General features: G+C 39.0%; 1 protein-coding gene across 4 annotated transcripts in view; it reads right to left on the bottom strand.

The window, feature by feature from the left end:
• The window catches only part of TASP1 (taspase 1), a 240,470-nt gene that overhangs the window by 205,782 nt on the left and 15,334 nt on the right, over positions 1 to 19,354 (bottom strand). The gene's annotated exons all lie outside the window — the stretch shown is intronic.

The following is a 19,354-nucleotide window of genomic DNA, read 5'->3' on the forward strand; positions in this document are numbered from 1 at the left end:
AGATGGGCTCAAGATGGCAGAGTAGAAGGACGTGCGCTCACTCCCTATTGCAAGAGCACTTGAATCAAAACTAACTGCTGAACAATCATCGCCAGGAAGATACTGGAACTCACCGAAAAAGAGACCCCACATACAAACCCAAAGGAGAAGCCACAATGAGACAGTAGGAGGGGCGCAATCCCAATAAAATCAAATCCCACAACTGCTGGGTGGGTGACTAACAACCTGGAGAACACTTATACCACAGAGGCCCACCCACTAGAGTGAAGGTTCTGAGCCCCACGTCAGGCTTCCCAACCTGGGGGTCTGGCAACAGGAGGGGTATTCCCAGCGAACCAGACTTTGCAGGCTACTGGGATTTGATTGCAGGACTTCAACAGGACTCGGGGAAACAGAGACTCCACTCTTGGAGGGCACACACAAAGTAGGGTGCACATCAGGACCCAGGGGGAAAGAGCAATGACCCCATAGGAGACTGAACCAGACCTACTTGCCAGTGTTGCAGTATCTCCTGCAGAGGCGGGGGTGTCTGCGGATCACCGCCAGGACAACGACCCTGGCAGCAGAAGTTCTGGGAAGTACTCTGCTGGCATAAGCACTCCCAGAGTCTGCCATTAGCCCCACCAAAGAGCCTCTAGGCTCCAGTGTTGGGTTGCCTCAGGCCAAAAAAACAACAGGGAGGGAACTCAGCCCCACCTATCAGCTCAGTTTTACTGAGCTCTGCCCACCAGAGCAGCACCCAGGCTTACCCATCACCAGTCCCTCCCATCAGGAAGCTTGCACAAGCCTCTTAGATAGCCTCATCCACCAGAGGGCAGACAGCAGAAGCAAGAAGAACTACAGTCCTGCACCCCGTGGAACAAAAAACACATTCACAGAAAGACAGACAAAACGTAAAGGCAGAGGATTATGTACTAGATAAAGGAACAAGATAAAATGCCAGAAAAAACAACTAAATGAAGTGGAGATAGGCAACCTTCCTGAAAAAAAATTCAGAAAAATGATAGTGAAGATGATCCAGGACCTCGGACAAAGAATGGAGGCAAAGATCGAGAATATGCAACAAATGTTTAACAAAGACATAGAAGAATTAAAGAACAAACACCTAGAAGAATTAAACAATAAACCAACAGAGATGAACAATACAATAACTGAAATGAAAAATACACTAGAAGGAATCAATAGCAGAATAACTGAGGCAGAAAAACAGATAAGTGACCTGGAAGACAGAATGGTGGAATTCACTGCTGCAAAAAAGAATAAAGAAAAAAGAATGAAAAGAAATAAAGACAACCTAAGAGACCACTGGGACAACATTAAATGCACCAACATTCACATTATAGAGGTCCCAGAAGGAGAAGAGAGAGAGAAAGGACCCAAGAAAATATCTGAGGAGATTATACTCAAAAACTTCCCTAACATGGGAAAGGAAACAGCCACCCAAGTCCAGGAAGTACAGAGAGTCCCAGGCTGGATAAACCCAAGGAGAAACATGCTGAAATACATAGTAATCAAACTGACAAAAATTAAAGACAAAGAAAAATAATTAAAAGCTACAAGGGAAAAATGACAAATAACATACAAAGGAACTCCCATAAGGTTAACAGCTGTTTTCTCAACAGAAACTCTACAAGCCAGAAGGGAGTGGAATGACATATTTAAAGTGATGAAAGGGAAGAAACTACAACCAAGATTACTCTACCTGGCAAGGATCTCATTCAGATTCAATGGAGAAATCAAAAGCTTTACAGAAAAGCAAAAGCTAAGAGAATTCAGCACCACGAAACCAGCTCTACAAGCAACACTAAAGGAACTTCTCTGAGTGGGAAACACAAGAGAAGAAAAGGACCTTCAAAAACAAACCTGAAACAATTAAGAAAATGATAATAGGAACATACATATCGATAATTACCTTAAATGTGAATGGATTAAAGGCTGCAATCAAAAGACACAGGCTTCTGAATGGATACAAAAACAAGATCCATATATATGCTGTCTACAAGAGACCACTTCAGACCTAGGGACACATAGAGACTGAAAGTGAGGGGATGGAAACAGATATTCCATGCAAAGGGAAATCAAAAGAAAGCTGGAGTAGCAATACTCATATCAGATAAAATAAACTTTAAAACAAACACTGTTAAAAGACACAAGGAAGGACACTATATAATGATCAAGGGATCAATCCAAGAAGAAGATATAAAGATTATAAATATATAGGCACCCAACATAGGAGCACCTTGATACATAAGGCAAATGCTAACAGCTATAAAACAGGAAATCAATAGTAACACAATAGTGGGGGACTTTAACCCCTCACTTACACCAATGGACAGATCATCCAGACAGAAAATTAATATGGAAACAGAAGCTTTAAATGACACAATAGACCAGATAGATTTAATTGATATTTATAGGACATTCCATCCAAAAACAGCAGATTACATCTTCTTCTCAAGTGCACACAGAACATTCTCCAGGATAGATCACATCTAGGATAACAAATCAAGCCTCGGTAAATTTAAGAAAATTGAAATCATATCAAGCATCTTTTCCAACCACAATGCTGTGAGACTAGAAATCAATTACAGGGAAAAAAACGTAAAAAACACAAACACATAGAGGCTAAACAATACGTTACTAAATAACCAAGAGAACACTGAAGAAACCAAAGAGGAAATCAAAAAATACCTAGAGACAAATGCAATGAAAACACGATGATCCAAAACCTATGGGATGCAGCAAAAGCAGTTCTAAGAGGCAAGTTTATAGCAATACAAGCTTACCTCAAGAAGCAGGAAAAATCTCATAAACAATCTAACCTTACACCTAAAGGAACTAGAGAAAGAAGAACAAACAAAACCCAAAGTTAGCAGAAGGAAAGAAATCATAAAGATCAGAGCAGAAATAAATGAAATAGAAACAAAGAAAACAACAGAAAAGATCAATTAAACTACAAGCTGGTTCTTTGAGAAGATAAACAAAATTGATAAACCTTTAGCCAGACTCATCAAGAAAAAGGGGGACAGGACTCAAATCAATAAAATTAGAAATGAAAAAGAAGTTACAATGGACACTGCAGAAATACAAAGCATAGTAAGAGACTACTACAAGCAATTCTATGCCAATAAAATGGACAATCTGGAAGAAATGGACAAATTCTTAGAAAGGTATAACCTTCCAAGACTGAACCAGGAAGAAATAGAAAATATAAACAGACCAATCACAAGCACTGAAATTGAAACTGTGATTAAAAATCTTCCAACAAACAAAAACCCAGGACCAGATGGCTTCAGAGTTGAATTCTATCAAACATTTAGAGAAGAGCTAACACCCATCCTTCTCAAACTCTTCCAAAACACTGCAGAGGAAGGAACACTCCCAAACTCATTCTATGAAGCCACCATCACCCTGATACCAAAAGCAGACAAAGATACTACAAAAAAAGAAAATTACAGACCAATACCAATAATGAATATAGATGCAAAAATTCTCAACAAAATACTAGCAAACAGAATCCAACAACACATTAAAAGGATCGTACACCATGATCAAGTGGAATTTATCCCAGGGATGCAAGGATTCTTCAATATACGCAAATCAATCAATGTGATACACCATATTAACAAACTGAATAATAAAAACCATATGACACAAGAGGGAAGAGATATGGGGACATATGTATATGTATAACTGATTCACTTTGTTATAAGCCAGAAATTAACACACCATTGTAAAGCAATTATACTCCAATAAAGATGTTTAAAAAAAAAACATATGATCTTATCAATAGATGCAGAAAAAGCTTTTGACAAAATTCAACACCCATTTATGATAAAAACACTCCAGTTTTTATGGAGGGAACTTACCTCAACATAACAAAGGCCATATATGACAAACCCACAGCAAACATCATTCTCAATGGTGAAAAACTGAAATAATTTCCTCTAAGATCAGGAACAAGACAAGGATGTCCACTCTCACCACTATTATCAAACATAGTTTTGGAAGTCCTAGCCACAGCAATCAGAGAAGAAAAGGAAATAAAAGGAATACAAACTGGAAAAGAAGAAGTAAAACTGTCACTGTTTGCAAACGACATGATACTATACATAGAGAATCCTAAAGATGCCACCAGAAAACTACTAGAGCTAATCAATGAATTTGGTAAAGTTGCAGGATACAAAATTAATGCAAAGAAATCTCTTGAATTCCTATACACTAACAACAAAAGGTCAGAAAGAGAAATTAAGGAAACAATCCCATTCACCACGGTAACAACAACAACAAAAAATACCTAGGAATAAACTTACCTAAGGAGACAAAAGACCTGTACTCAGAAAACTACCAGACACTGATGAAAGAAATCAAAGATGACACAAACAGATGGAGAGATATACCATGTTCTTGGAATGGAAGAATCAGTATTGTGAAAATGACTATACTACCCAAAGCAATCTACAGATTCAATGCAATCCCTATCAAATTACCAATGGCATTTTTTGCAGAACTAGAACAAAGAATCTTAAAATTGTATGGAGACACAAAAAACCCCGAATAGCCAGAGCAATCTTCAGGGAAAAAAACAGAGTTGGAGGAATCAGACTTCCTGACTTCAGACTATACTACAAAGCTACAGTAATCAAGACAATTTGGTACTGGCACAAAAACAGAAATATAGGTCAATGGAACAGGATAGAAAGCCCAGAGATAAACCCACACACCTATGGTCGACTAATCTATGACAAAGGAGGCAAGGATATACAATGGAGAAAAGACAGACTCTTTGATAAGTGGTGCTGGGAAAACTGGACAGCTACATGTAAAAGAATAACATTAGAATACTCCCTAACACCATACACAAAAATAAACTCAAAATCGATTAGAGACCTAAATGTAAGACCAGGCACTGTAAAACTCTTAGAGGAAAACACAGGAAGAACACTCTTTGACATAAATCACAGCAAGATCTTTTTGGACCCACCTCCTAGAGTAATGGAAATAAAAACAAAAATAGGGTCTTCCCTGGTGGCTCAGTGGTTGAGAGTCCGCCTGCCGATGCAAGGGACATGGGTTCGTGCCCTGGTCCGGGAAGATCCCACATGCCGCAGAGCGGCTGGGCCCATGAGCCATGGCCGCTGAGCCTGCGCGTCCGGAGCCTGTGCTCTGCAACGGAAGAGGTCACAACAGCGAGAGGCCCGCGTACCGCAAAAAAAAAAATGGTACAGATGAACCGGTTTGCAAGGCAGAAATAGAGACACAGATGTAGAGAACAAATGTATGGACACCAAGGGGGGAAAGTGAGGCAGGGAGGGGGTTGGTGGTGGTTGGATGAATTGGGAGATTGGGATTGACATATATACACTAATATGTATAAAATAGATAACTAATAAGAACATGCTGTATTAAAAATAAAATAAAATTCAAAAAATAAATAAAAATACACACACACACACACACACACACACACACACACACACACACAAAGCATTAGCATATGACCCAGTAACTTGATAAACAAACACTTGTACAGGAATGTTCACAGGAACACTGTTCACTATTCATAGCAAACACTATTCACAGCAAAAGAATGGAAACCACCCAAGTGTCCATCAATGGATGTACGGATAAACAAATTGTGGTATATAAATGAATAATGTTGAATAATATTCCACAGAAATGAATGAAGCACTGATACATGCTACAATGTGGAAGAACCTTGAAAATATTATGCTAAGTGAAAGAAGACACACAAAGTCACATGTTATATGATTCCATTTATATGACATATCCAGAATAGGTAAATCCAGAGAGACAGAAGGCAGATTGGTGGTTGCCAGGGATTTGGGGAGGAGGGAATACAGAGCAACTGCTTAATGGGTACAGGCTTCCCTTTGGGGAGTGAAAAATATTTTGAAACAGGACAGAGGTGGTGGTGGCATGATATTACGAATGTTTAAATGCCACTGAATTATTTACTTTAAAATGACTAATTTTGTGTTCTTTGAATTTCACCTTTTGCATTCTATGAATTAAACAAAAAAAGGCAGACACAAAGGAATACGTACTGCAGGATTCCATTTCAGAACAGGCTTTACCCTGGAGTGACTGGAAGGGGTACAAGGGGCCTTCTGGAGGGCTGCAAATGCTGTTTCCCAATCTGGGTGCTGGTTCACTCCAAAAAATTCAAGGAGCTGCCCCTGTACCACAAATGTGTATGCTTTTCTATATGTATACTACACTTTAATAAAAAGTTTTGAAACTATAGTGTAAATTTTTTTAAATAAAAGGTTAATGGCAAATTTTTTTAAAAAAAGGTTATCAGTGTTGGGTAAAGGACCCAAGGGATCTCTCTGTATTATTTCTTACAACTGCTATGAATCTACAATTATTTCAAAGCTAAAAGTTTTTTTTTTTTAATCAGAAGGATGAAAATTTCCAGATTCCTGTCCCCAAAGATTCTGACCTAGGTCATGTGGGGTGAAGGTAGGGACTCTTCATTTTTTTTTTTTTTTGGAACAAGCTACCTCAAGTGATTCTGATTCAGCTGGACCATGGCCCTCTCCTTGAGAAACTCCAATCTACATGAACTCCACAAGCTGCTTAACTTCACTTTCTCCTTGAACCCTATCTTGAGGAGGTTTGTAAAGCCATCTGTGAACAACAGCACAGAGGAGGTGGAGAGTAAGAAAGCACAAGTGAGTCATGAGACGCTACAAAAGCTAACCACTCTGGGAAGCAGGGTTCAACTTTTACTGGAGAAAAATGAGACGAATTGGAAAAATGATTAATAAAATGTGAGAGAGTCAATGGTGAAAGGACATACAAAAGTTTCCAGGTAATCATTACAGATGCAGCCACAAATATTATGCACAAATCAATGATTTTTCTTAGTATGTTTTCCATCAAGAATTAATGAAATCAAGATAAGACAAATGATGTTGGAAGCTAAATATCCTTTAGGAGGTTAGCAAGACAAAGTTCAGAAATCAGTGCAACATGCTTGTACTTATGGTCACTTCTGGTACATTCTTCACAATCACTGAAAATAATATTTTACTTCTGGAACTAGAAGTAAATAAAGGAAAAATTTAGTTCATGCTTAGCCAGGTCACAGAGTATTTTGATCTGCTTCTGCTCCAGCTCAAACTCTTTGGAGTGATATACCTTGGTTCTGGTTCAAACTACTTCAGTGGGAAATTTTTTGAAAAGTCTTTAGTTCGATTTGAAGTTCATTTTCAAAATAATAAGTTAATACCTTAGTCCAATTCCAATTTTTAAAAATCAAATCAAAGCTCATTCCAGTCTTATTCTTACTTTTGGTAGAAATCCCTGTTGCAACAATTTGCAAACTCTAGAGCAAAAAACTGAGGCCAATTAAATCATCAGTTCATTTTCTCAGGCCTTCCAACAACACAAAAGTTGGCATATCTGTCCAAGCCTTATTTCCATCTGTACCTTGAGCTGAAAAATAGTTTTAGTTACACAGCTTCCTATACTAAAAAGGGGCAGCTGTCGCTCAGCCCTGGCAGACTGCAACCCTCAGAGAATGCATGTTCCATGTGACCAGGTCTCACTTTTTTTCAAAAGAAGTTAGAAATCCAGGTTTTTATGAGTCTCCTGATTTTAAATGTTGGCAACAAATTCCAATTTTTTTTTTTTCTTTTTTTTTTTGCGGTATGCGGGCCTCTCACTGTTGTGGCCTCTCCCGTTGCGGAGCACAGGCTCCGGATGCGCAGGCCCAGCGGCCATGGCTCACGGGCCCAGCCGCTCCGTGGCATATGGGATCCTCCCAGACCGGGGCACGAACCCGTGTCCCCTGCATCGGCAGGCGGACTCTCAACCACTGCGCCACCAGGGAGGCCCACAAATTCCAATTTTTAAGAACTTGTCTATGGACTAATCAACACACATTTGTAAACTGTCTCTTCTGCAACCTCACTTTGTAAAGGTTAATAAGGTCTCATGCTTCTCCAGATACAAACTCTCAGCTTTGGTAAGTCTTCAGTTTTCCACATAATACAGATTTTAGTCAAAGCAGCTCTTTGACACAAATGCCAGTCCCAACAACAGATCAAGATTTCATTCTCATGCCTTGTTGAATATTGAAAATATTGAATATTTGTACTTCTTACTACTTAAACAAGAAGAATGATAAATACAGAAGTAAGCCATTTAATCTGTGTTGTAGACTAACTACCCTGTGTCAACACACTTAACTGAGAGCCAGGTTAGTGGTCAGAAATGCCACATGTCTTCTGATTATGACAATTAGAATTTATAATACTTTTTTGCTTCTCCAAAATGAGTCAGACAAGCTTTCTACCCAGAATCCACAAGAAGGATAATGAAATATCATGTTATTTTTCTCAAGACTACCTTGATCACCATTAGGATAGACAACTTCATCTACAACTTTATACAATGGTGAATTGCCATTGTCAAAATGATGAGAAAATACACAGTATTCTCTTTGGAGCTAGTAATTTGGAGCAAAATAAACAAACCAAAAACACCCAAACACACACAAAATTTATATAGTTACATGGGGGGAGGGGAATATCAATGTTGAGTAACACCAAAAAAAAAATGACAAAGAGATAATCAGGTAAAATAATTAACGGATACTGAGAACCTATCTATAAACTGGATACCAAATATCACATAGTTTTCGTTAAAGTTGGCTCTCACGTTCTCAGCGTGAACTTTAGTGATTTTAAATTCAAAGCAGTAGGCTCATGAAATTAAAGAAGTATTGAATTTTGAAGAAATTATGGCCTTCAGAAATTTTGGGTAAACAAAGAAACAGCAACAAGGTAACCCACTTAGCCATCCGTTCAAGTCCCTGCCTCTGAAAGTCACATTAGCTCACCCAGGCCTTGCCTTTCCATCCCTCTCCCCAACCTGCCTGTCCACCACTTCTCTGTACCTCTTTTGGGATATAGGGAATGTGCTTAAAGGGTGTAAATCTACGAACTATACTACCCTTTGTCTAGTTCTGAAAAAACACTCAATGAAAAGAGTATGAAACTATACTAAAACTTTTTCACTATTGGTAAATTTTACTTAACTGATTAACCGTGTTTTCCATGGCTGACTAATTGGACAATGTGGACAATAACAAGAGATCTGCAACATAGAAATTACAAGATGATGGATTCCTCCTGATGTTTGGTACAATGTTGACCTAAAAAGCAGAATTTTCACAACGGGAGCTAACTGGAGGTCAGGGTATCTGTTATCCTAGGACAAGGTCAGAAAGAAAACAAGGTCAGAAAGAAGCAAGCCATATTATCCAACTTAACACCCAGTTTGCAAATAGTGGTTTACTACACCTTAAAATATCTCCAAGGAAGCTACATCCATGTGATATAAGCATGCTGTGTCCAAGAGGGCAATTTATCATTATAAATTTCCTAGTTTGTGTACAGAAACCAGTAGATATTTGCAAATTCACTTCTAGGTCACTGAAGATAAAACCCAGAAAAACCTATTTTCCTCCATGTGGTGAAAGCAAAGAGATGACTTCTGCAGTGGCGCTGTCTGTTCTTAGAGTTATTCTCTAAAACAGGGTCATATAAGAATATTTTCACCCAAATACTAGCTATAAACAATTAAGACATGATTTACTGAGATACATGCTATTGTGTATATCTAGGTTTTTAGCCAATTAATACTATATTAATAAAGACTGGAAAGTTAAAGAATAAATGAACTCTAACCAGTACATTTCAGCAGACTGAGCCAGAAAACATTTCTATTAGGCCCAAATGAAGTATCTTTCATTCATTAATACAGAACCACAGGGCATACTTAAGACATCAGAGGCTCAATCATCTAAAAAGAGTTCCTAGGGAAACAAAAAACTTTCCATTTTCATTCTGTAACTGCTCCTTAACGACAGAAAGTATTCTTTCTCTTTTGGCATTCTCTCTTTTCTCTCTACCTCGGGACATATTTACAGATGCACTGGCTGCTTTACAGACATGCTAAAAGTTCGTGCTGTGGTTGATCAAAGTTGGAATGCCTGAGGAAATTACTCAATTCAGACAGCCCGGAATTGTATCTAGCCAAATAGTTACAGTGCTCCACTTTTAACATGTGTTAAAGTAATATTTTAGCCATGCTGGATGTAAGTTAAGAGAACATTTGTTTGCATCACACTCTGTGAACAGTTGAGTCAAATATAGTATGTTGAATACCCAGTTTTATTATCTGTGACAGTTCATTTTTTTAACTGTTCAATTACACACAAAAAAACATAGTTTATGTTAAAAAAAAAAAAACTAACACACAACAGCATATGTATTAGGAACTAAGACTTGGGCCTCTCACTGCTGTGGCCTCTCCTGTTGCGGAGCACAGGCTCCGGACACGCAGGCTCAGCGGCCGTGGCCCACGGGCCCAGCCGCTCCGCAGCACGTGGGATCCTCCCGGACCGGGGCATGGACCCACATCCCCTGCATCGGCAGGCGGACTCTCAACCACTGCGCCACCAGGGAAGCCCAGGAACTAAGACTTTTTAATGATCTTCTTGAAGTGTCCAAGCTCTTCTATTGAACAGAAATTTAGAATAAATGCATCAAATATTGCTTTTGTTCATTAGAGCATTTGTTGATCTGGCATGCAATATTCTGTCAAAAAACAGAACCACCTTTTTTCTCTAATTTATTATTAAAAGTATTTTAATAAAAAAGCACTGCCTAGCTGTATTCACCTCCTTTCCATTATTAATCTGCCTAATTTGCAAATAAAGACATAGCAAAATTAAGTAGAAAAATCACATCACGGCAGTTTATTTTCATGGTTTTTTTTTTAAATTGAAAGCCACAGAATTGCAGTACAAAGAGTTACTTGTCAAACATAACACAAATCTCTAACATAAAATATTGGCTTCCATAGACCTGCACATCTGAAATAGTTTTAAACTTTGTTTTAGTTGGATTCTTTACGATGTCCAGGAGGAGGTTAGCGCACACGGTACCTGAAATTGTCTTTTCCACATGAGCTACAATAGGAAAAGACAAATGTAGCTGTTTCTCTAGTAAAGCCAAACTTGGCATCTACTTATACTTCCCTGCAACCTAAATAACTATACCTTTTAACCACGTTGACAATAATATGGAAATATCACTCAAAAAGAACCTAACAGACCACGGAATTATAATAATGCAAACCATCCTTCTATCAAATGTGAAGTGAGGACATGGTAGATTGGAGGGGCGAGAGAGGTGTCACTAACTTATAAGTAGTAACTTATAACTATGCTTTTTATTTAAAAGATTTCCAACCCACAAGAAAATGTTAACATCTGCACATACTCCAAAAGAGGAAAACAAAAATAAGTTCCCTACTCAGAATTTTCTGAGAAGGCTAGTAAATGTTATAGTGTTGATACCCTATGTTATACGCATGTCATGAACTATCAGGAAATGAGTATACCGTGCAGGAGGCTGGACCCTGAGTGGGAATGACTGCCAGTAAAAACTCCCTGGCAGTGGGAATGGCCAAAGCACTATTCTCAACTGGGATGCCTCGGATTCCATTTTAAGCTGTTTGCTCTGCTATAGGGACATGCAATCCTTCATTATTCTAACACTTAGGTAAAGCCTGCTGTACACATAAAAATTAGACGGCAGGTAGACAGAGAGAATGAGTGGGGAAAAAACGGAAGTAACGCTTTGCTTTGCTTTGTAGCAGGATTTAGGATATGATCCTGATGAGATTCCTAAAAATTATGTAACTTAAGGTCCTCCTCATTCCCTTCCAGATTCTGAATACAGTCCTACATTTGAGAGATAGACAAAAACTTAAAATCAAAGGCAGTCTTTCAGATTGACCTTCATGATATCAGCTTGTGATTTTGCTGAGCATAGAAAAATCTTCTTAGCCTAGCCCTTCATTACCAAAAGCAAAACAGCAAAACACCAGTAGATGTTAGATTATAAAATTGATGCCCCAAAGAATATAGATCCAAACACACACACACACACACACACACACACACGACACATACGAAATGATTCAATAATCACAGCACTATAAATCCAAGGGCCAATAAATCTAATACCTCTTAATTGAGAAGAAGACATTTTACACTCAATCAAAAGTCTAAATTGCTGCCACATAACCAAAACACAGAATTACCACCAATTCCACCACACTACCAATGTAAACTTTAAGTAGCTCAAAGCTGAATTCTACAATGTAGTATATTCTTGGAGAATAATAACTCCCAGAGCAAAACAAGGGCTCATACATAAAGCTGCAAGCTCTTTAGAACTGCTAAGTCTGGTCTCAGATCATACCTTCTACCAGATTCAGCCAAGATGAATTCATCTGATAAGTTTCACAGAGCTCATCAAGAAATGGCTAGAGGGCTTCCCTGGTGGCGCAGTGGTTGACAGTCTGCCTGCCGATGCAGGGGACGCGGGTTCGTGCCCCAGTCCTGGAGGATCCCACATGCTGCGGAGTGGCTGGGCCCATGAGCCATGGCCGCTGAGCCTGCGCAACCGGAGCCTGTGCTCCGCAACGGGAGAGGCCACAACAGTGGGAGGCCCGCGTACCACAAAAAAAAAAAAAAAAAAAAAAAAAAAAAAAAGAAATGGCTAGAAAAAGGTGAAACTGTTTCCATGTTCCCGTCAGTACCAAGCTCTGTAACATAACAAGCTCTGTACTTAAGTGTTTTGACTTGACCAAAAACTAATACCCAGTTTTGATGTGGTGTAAAAATTAATCTGAAATGTAATAACTGATTCAGTTCTCTTTTTATTCTAAAAAAAGTTAAAAGAAAAAAAAATCACTGCTTTTCCTTAATTAAGCAGGTACTTTGTGCTAGAGAGCATGTTTAGTTTCTAGGGTCTGAGGAAAAGAACAGATGCATCTACTGTGTAAACACAAACAGTAAGTTACAAGTTGCCCCTTAGTACTAAAGGCAAGAATCAGCATCAGTACTCAAAAAAAAGTGTTTTAAAAAGAGTGTAACTTACTTTTACTGCCCCAGGCTAACTGGGCTCTGTCTGGTGCTTCTTTGTCTGCACTTGGCCACCCACAGCCTGTCTTCTAATTAACTCAATGCTCTATAGCAGCAGAACAAGCAAACAAAGTTGCCTCCCATCTGCGTACAGCTCTTCAGGACACATTTCCCTTGGTCAGAAGGTGGAAATTCTTGGGAGAGGTGATTTTTCTCTGCCTCTTCACAAGAAGAACATGGACACTTGGCTGGATGCAACTCCGTGAAGTGTAACTGTGTGTGTACACCTCAAAAAGTAAAAAAAAATTTAAAAAATGCAGAGAAACATAAAGACTCTATAAACAGCTGGAATACACAGAAATACTGAAGCACCCCTGGAAATACTGCTAAACAGACAGCAAAATAGGGTCTTTGACTGAAATACTCAATGATACCAAGTGGGAAAAAAAAAAAAAGTAAAAAGAGCATCCGAAGTCAAAATCCAAATGTCATGCAATGAAAACATTTTAAGTACTACAAAGTAGAAAAGGTAAAACTCCTTGCTTCGCATACTTAAAAACAGGAACCCCCTCCCCATTACAGAGAATAAAAGATATTGTCGATGGAAGAGAAAAATGAGACTTTCAGGGGTAGTAGGTCTAAAATGAGACTCCTCAGTCACATGCTTAATGGGCACTTGTGTGTATGTGAGCTAAATGCATCGAGCTGTCTTTCCAATGTGTTCAGCCCTGTCGGGGAGGGGAGGGGAGGAGAGAGCAAGGAACCACTGAAATACTCAGCTACCCTTTGCATATGAAAAGATGATTTCTGCAAAACATAAAAATGTGCAGAAGAACAAAAATGCTCATTTATTTAAATAATTTTTAACCTCTCAAATAAACATAAGTGAGTGTAAAACAGACGTCCCTACTTTTTTGCAACAAAAACCAAACACTGAAGTGGGGTAGGGAGCAGGTGTGGTTAAGCATCTAATCACAAAGAAACGCCACAACTGAATTTGCTACAGGCTTGGCGAGAGAAAGGGGGTTATATCAGACCTTCCCAATATTCCCTCCCATCCTAGATATGCCCATATGCCAGGAGCAAGCCACACCATCTTCATGACCCCTAAGCATCCCAGGGACTGGCAGGCCTTCTCTCCCCCTGAGGCACACAAACAATTCCAGCCAGAAGTATAAGGCCAAGGGAAGGGTGTGTGGCCTAATCCTGCAGCTGCACAGAGGCCTGGGCTGTGGTCCACCAACAACAGACTACTCAATGGTGATGACATTCTGGAGACCCCTGCTTTATAGAAATACATGCAGAGCTGGCTTTACATCTCAGGATGTAGAGGTCAGATAAATGCATAAGAATATTATATGTAATAATATAAATATACAGTAATGCAAATACCTACATTTTTTCTCTCACAACCCAAACTATCAACCATCTGGATAAGAAGTTACTTCTTAAAGGAATTTCTAGAGTTTATAAGCAAGCATCATATTGGATTATATAGAGATCCAAAGACAATGGACCATTTTTAGCAGACATAAAAACTTGTGCCCAATATAAACTGCCCTTTAAATGCTAAAGCATTTGGACAATAAACAAGTTTCGACCATGAATTACCATCTCCCCTGACCATAGGAAGACTTAAAGAATGAAGCAAGTCAACAAAAGAACAGCAGGGTCCACTTAGAATAACATAAGTTCAACAAAACATTTTTAACAAGGGAGCCTGTGCAATTAACCTTTCACTATATGAAATTTAAAAGCTATATCTATCACTATTGCTAATGCATAGTATTCTACCTACCAAAATAATCAGTTTTCAAAATGAATTAACCAAAATCTCTCAAAGGGTACACCAGCCAGCCAGCCAGATTCATCAGTCCTCACAAAACGACAAGTAACCTCTCAAAAGTTTGTCAGTCATATTTCACCTATTATTCCTTATTAGAACTTTTTTTTTTTTAACTTTGTTTTTTTTAATTTATTTATTTATTTGTGGCTGTGTTGGGTCGTCGTTTCTGTGCGAGGGCTTTCTCTAGTTGCGGCAAGTGGGGGGTCACTCTTCATCGCTGTGTGCGGGCCTCTCACTATCGCGGCCTCTCCTGTTGCGGAGCACAGGCTCCGACGCGCAGGCTCAGTAGTTGTGGCTCACGGGCCTAGTTGCTCCGCGGCATGTGGGATCTTCCCAGACCAGGGCTCAAACCCATGTCCCCTGCGCCAGCAGGCAGACTCTGAACCACTGTGCCACCAGAGAAGCCCTTTATTAGAACTTTTTAAAGCACATCTTTGTACTTCTTAAGAAAAATATACTGATGTGCAAAGGGCGCTTCAGTAAGCGTTTTATGAGTTCATTTTCTGTCAGAATCTATGAAAAGCTCTCTACTTTAGCAGTGGCATCATGACTCACCCAGATCTCTAATTTTCTCACATAAGAAATTCATATCAGAAGCTATACCTGTGAAATGTGCAAAATTATGGTTTAGAATTTTAAATCTACTGTCACTACCCGAACCAAAACTATTTCAAAAGCAGGCATGAAAACAACTGTCTCCCAAAGGCACAGCCCTAGGTATGAGGATCAAATTGTTTCACAAATTTATCTTCTCTGCTGTGAGGGAAATCAGGGTTGATAGAAGTCCCTTTCCCGTCAGTTATAAAAAGAATCTCAAAAAAACTATTAATAGTTAAATGAAACAATGGGACCAAATCACTTTAACAATAAATTATTAAAATATGATCTATAAAACTGACCTTTCCATTTCCTTCGCCACATTTTGAAGGTAAACAAAATGCACTTCGGCATCATCTCATTTTCAACTCCACACTGCAGAACACCTCTCATACAAATGGCCACCTTCCCTCCCAAAACCCCAAAGGAAGAAGCTAGTCAGTTTACTAGTCAGGAACTTACGCGCATGCCCCCCACCCCTTATTTGAATGAAGGGAACACTCCCTCTGGTGCCCAGAAGTTGTAGTCTTATGATAACACCACTTGTTTGTCCTGGTGGATGAGAAAAATGAAACTACACAAGGGAATGGGGTTCCAAGAAAAGCTCAAAAATGATTTGTCTAAGTAGCCTGGTTAAGTTACAGAGGCCACCAAAACACATTTTTTTCTATTATAAATTTTCTTTTCTTTCACCTTGTCTCTTCCTCCTCCGTGGCAACAAGTTGAGGTCAGTGTACTTTTCACTATTTGGTGTAAATACAAATTTTCATATTTTCCAAAATACAAGGCCAGATACCCCTTCTAGCCAATAAGGACCATTAAACCATTTCAGTCATTTCAATCTACAGTTAGTAAAGTCCTCAGGAAACTCAAACCAATTTTAGTTATCTGCCTAAGTAATAATGTAACAAACAAGTTTAAAAAGTATGTTTTTTTTTAAGTCAAAAGTATATCCCAAAGTCAAAAGACAGAAGTATAACGATCGCCCATATCTATTTGATAATTAGGACAAAACTTAGCTCTACTAAATAGATTGATCAAAACTAAAGATAAGTGGTTACTCTCAAATTAAACATAACACAGTATAAATCAGACTCTGTGGGAATTTTCAGTTGGCTGAAAGGACTTAATATTGTTACTTATATTTCTCTAGGTACAGAAAATACAAGAATCCAATTTTTATATATCTTTCCATTGACTCAAACTATTACAATACCTCTTTGATTAAACTCTTTATTTGAAGACTTCACCCTATTCAAAGGTGATGAATCACAATTACGCAAGGTGACTGATACTGCAGGGGGCAGTATATGCATGACTTCCAACATAATTCTTAAGATCCAGGCAAATTCCTCCAGTTAGTGTAGCCTTAACCTTTAAACTACTGACATATATTTCAATCAAAGATCCCAGATAAAAATGAATTTTTCAAGATAGTTCACTGAAATTCTTCCCCAAACTTAATAATTAAAGGGAGGAAAGTACACTAAACTCACTCAGGCCATATAACATAGTCCAATCAAAATAATAGAACACATTTGTTTTTTTAAAAACCTTCATATCCACACTCTTAAAAACCACAGGTCATCATTCAAAACTATAAAGCTCATTTACTCACATGTAACTCATTCCAAAATGTATTTTAAATCATTATTAAGTATACATAAGTAAACTCTTTAAAAGTAGGATTGATTCATCATGGGAAAAATGTAATGAAATATTGGCATGATATAAGTAGGACCTGAGAAAATTAAAGTTATTCTAAGATGAAAAGAAAAAGGAAAACTTAATTTTCCTCAGTGTTGTATTCATAGTTGCCATTATGGTACAATATATACCCAGCTATTCATTAATCTTCTTTCCCCAGGCCCACACGGGCTCCATGCACCTGTAACCTCAGGACATCGTCTTCTACACAAAGAAGAGTAATTTGCAATTAATAACTGAATTAAGTTAGATGAAGCTTTCCTTGTGTGTGTTTTAAGTAAAGGTAAGATTTGGTGGTAAGCACATCAATCTTCTTCCTTGTGTCACTTTTGCCCTTTTACCCACAACATATAATTAACTTTCCTTTGACAATGTAAAGAGTTAACATAAATATTCACCTCATATATATAATTTCCAAAGCACCTCACAATAGTAATAGCTACTAACAGTTACGAGGTGTTTACTATGTGCCTCATACTGTTCTAAGTGATTATCATATGTTAACTCAATCTTCACGACTCTGTAAAGTAGAAATTATCATCCCCGTATTATAAATGGGTAAACTGAGTCAAGGAGAGTCTGTGAGGTGTCCAGGGACTCATGGCTACTGATTGGTAGAGCTGGTATAAGATGTACCAGTCTCAACAGGAAGGAGACCACATATCCCCAAGTCACACACCTCAGGGACCAAACTACAGTGGAACTGGTGCCCACCATATATATTCACCTTTCTTGACTACATAACCTAGGACCAAGCTCAAAGTGTTAACAAGATAGAGTACAATCTACAGAGCACGATTAAAAGCGTAACTCTGCAATTAACCAGGGGAATATACAGAAAACATGTCTAGGACTTTCGGTAAACTCCTGAGCAATCTTCGCAGGTAAAAGCAAGGCCTGGCCTGTCAGGGTAGGTGCCCTGATATGAGAGCCTAATCCAGTCAACTTGGGAGAGTCTACTCTAACACCTCCTCCCTCAAACTCATCCCTGTTTTATCTTCATGTCTTATTTGATTCCCCTAGTAATCTTCTCAAGCAAATAACTATTTGTTCACTGTTCTCTAAACCAGGGGTCCCCAACCCCAGGGCCATGGACTGCTACTAGTCCATGGCCTGTTAGGAACCGGGCCGCACAGCAGGAGGTGAGCAGTGGGTGAGCGAGTGAAGCTTCATCTGTATTTACAGCCGCTCCCCATCGCTCGCATTACCACCTGAGCTCCGCCTCCTGTCAGATCAGCGGGAGCATTATATCCTCATAGGAGCGTGAACCCTACTGTGAACTGCACATGCGAGGGATCTAGGTTGCTCGCTCCTTATGAGAATCTAATGCCTGATGATCTGAGGTGGAGCTGAGGCAGTGATGCTAGCACTGGGAAGCAGCTGCAAATACAGATTATCGTTAGCAGAGAGGTCTGACTGCACAGAGGCCATAATAAATCAATGGCTTGCGGACTCATACCAAACCCCTATTAGTGAGTGGCAAGTGACAATTAAGCTGCATCTTACGGAGTAGACTGGACATAAGCCACACTTCGGGTATCCCTGTCTCCCATCACCCCCATATGGGACCATCTAGTTGCAGGAAAACAAGCTCAGCACTCCCACTGATTCTGCATTATGGTGAGTTATATAATTATTTCATTATACATTACAATGCAATAATAATAGAAATAAAGTGCACAATAAATGTAATGTGCTTGAATCATCCCAAAACCATACCCTCCCCTCCCTGCGTCTGTGGAAAAACTGTCTTCCACGAAACTGGTCCCTGGTGCCAAAAAGGTTGGGTACCATTGCTCTAAACTGACTTATACTAATCTACCTTCTCTAAGTTTGAGCAACAGAAGTCGGTCTTCTGAAGCCCTCAGTATCCCCTGGACAAACTCATCCTCAGGGTTCCAGATTAAGAGAATTAAGAGACCCTCACTCTGGAGGAGCAAGGATTACAGCGAACTTGAGAACCTCCTCAATGAATTCCTCAATGTCCACAATTAACTGGAGACCAACCTATCACACTGGACAAGACACACCTCACAGTGCACAGCTTCAGGATATATATCCAACTGCTAAGTTTGTGAGGAAACTTCCCCCTCCACTTTGGAGACTTCTAGACAGTTGGAATTTTTTGTTTTCTAAACAACAGAACATATATTACTTTCAGGAGGTGTTAACTTCAGGAATTTTTCTTCTGAAAATATTCAGGAAATTCAAGCATCCAATCACCAGTAACT

The sequence above is a fragment of the Mesoplodon mirus genome, assembly GCF_964341445.2.
Source record: "Mesoplodon mirus genome assembly, chromosome: 15".
NCBI lineage: Eukaryota > Metazoa > Chordata > Mammalia > Artiodactyla > Ziphiidae > Mesoplodon > Mesoplodon mirus.